Source organism: Octodon degus, unplaced genomic scaffold (assembly GCF_000260255.1).
Source record: "Octodon degus isolate 3935 unplaced genomic scaffold, OctDeg1.0 scaffold00068, whole genome shotgun sequence".
Lineage (NCBI taxonomy): Eukaryota > Metazoa > Chordata > Mammalia > Rodentia > Octodontidae > Octodon > Octodon degus.
Genome location: NW_004524644.1, coordinates 7,556,129 through 7,558,056, shown reverse-complemented (window position 1 = coordinate 7,558,056; position 1,928 = coordinate 7,556,129). Strand labels below are relative to the sequence as shown.

Below are 1,928 nucleotides of genomic sequence, written 5' to 3'. Positions count from 1 at the left end.
TGGAAGAATGCATACTATTTTAATGCAAACTATTTAAAAATAGAAAAACATCTAAGTGCTATGAGAAGACACAAGTATATGGGGTCCAGTGGCTCTGCTTAAAATGAAAGTGGAATAGAGATAATTTTGAAAGTGACATCTGCATAAAGGCACAGGAGAGAAGCAGGAGTTATCAGGGCACTCATTGCCTAGCACAGAAGTTATCACAGGGAAAGTAGGAGTAAAAGAAAAAGCAGGGGCTGGGGAGATAGCTCAGTAGAACAAGAGCTTGCCTGGCAAGCCCAGGGTCCTGAGTTCAATCCCCAGCACCCCAAAAAAAATACATGAAAAAGAAAAAGCCAAGGGGATTGACAATGAGCATTATGGGTGCAAAACTCTTAGGGCTTCATGAATAATGCTAAGGATGGTGGTGTTAACTTTTAGGGAACTGGGGCTAAAGCTGGGTCTTGGAATGCAAGGCACTGTGGTTGGTGTTTGAGGTGCATTGTGGGAGAAAAGCGTCACTGTTTTCTGGTCACAGAGTGATTCTTGCGGGTGTCGAGGGACTGAGACAAAATGCCAGAGGGAGATAGCAAGCCGTTCTCCAATCCTTTGGCTCCAGTTGGCCATGCTGTGGATGATCCTCACTCCTTCTACCAATCCAAACTTACCAATGAAGACTTCAGAAAACTTCTTGTGACCCCAAGGGCTGCACCTACTTCTGCACCGCCTTCTAAGTCACGTCATCATGAAATGCCAAGAGAATACAATGAGGATGAGGATCCAGCTGCAAGAGGAAGGAGGAAAAAGAAAAGTTATTACGCCAAACTCCGTAAACAAGAAATGAGAGAGCAAGAGAGTGAGAGTGAGAGTGAGACAGGGAGAGAGAGAGAGAGAGAGAGAGAGAGAGAGAGAGAGAGAGAGAGAGAGAGAGAGAGAAACTTGCAGAGAAATACCGGGACCATGCCAAGGAACGGAAAGATGGTGTGAACAAAGATTATGAGGAAACTGAGTTTACTGGCACCACAGCTAACTACAGGGCTGTGAGCCCCACTGCTGAAGCAGACAAATCAGCTGCAGAGAAGAGAAGACAGTTGATCCAAGAGTCCAAATTCTTGGGTGGTGACATGGAACACACCCACATGATGAAAGGCTTGGATTTTGCTTTACTTCAGAAGGGACGAGCTGAGATTGCTAGCAAAGAGAAGGTGGAAGAGGAACTTATGGAGAAACCCCAGAAGGAAACCAAGAAAGATGAGGATCCTGAGAACAAAACTGAATTTAAAACACGTCTAGGTCGTAAGGTTTACCGTATGCTTTTTAAGAGCAAAGCGTGAGACTCAGTCCTAGCCCAGGTCCGGTGAGTGTGTGGAGAGCTTCCTGCTACCCTGAACCAGGAGGACCAGTCCCAGCCCAGGCACTGCATGGGCTGGACCCTCTCCCACCCCCTTGGGATGGCCCCCACCACTCCGCAGTACCTCCCCCACCACGCCCGCCTAGTAGGAATTTCTGCCGCGTTCCAGGAACCCCCAGACCCAGTCCTAGCCCAGGGCAAGTGAGTGTGTGGGAGAGATTCCTCTTCCCCCTACTTCACCTTGCCTACTCTAGGCACAGCTCAGGCCTGGCATACACGCCTGGGGTGTAACCCTGCAGCTGCAATCCCTGCAGAGAGTGTAGAGGATAGATGCACCAGTTAGTCCAGGAGCAGAACATCTTGCCACAGGGGCACAAGAGGTTCACCCTCAATGGCACCAGTGGGAAAGAGCTGAGTACAGCAGCGAGACCCAAGACAGACACAGCTGGATAAGTCCAAACTTTGTAGAGCTGCACCTGAACTTCAGTATGTGCGAAGGTTATAACTACAGCAAAGATCTACAACAAAGGTCAGAAGACAGTGCTACACAAAATGATGAGAAGAAACAAAAGGCAACCTCAGAACCCAAGCCCAC

General features: G+C 48.4%; 1 pseudogene; it reads left to right on the top strand.

Moving 5' to 3' along the window:
- The first annotated feature begins 555 nt into the window (after positions 1-555).
- LOC101572163 overlaps positions 556-1,928 on the top strand; it is a 9,628-nt pseudogene continuing 8,255 nt past the window's right edge.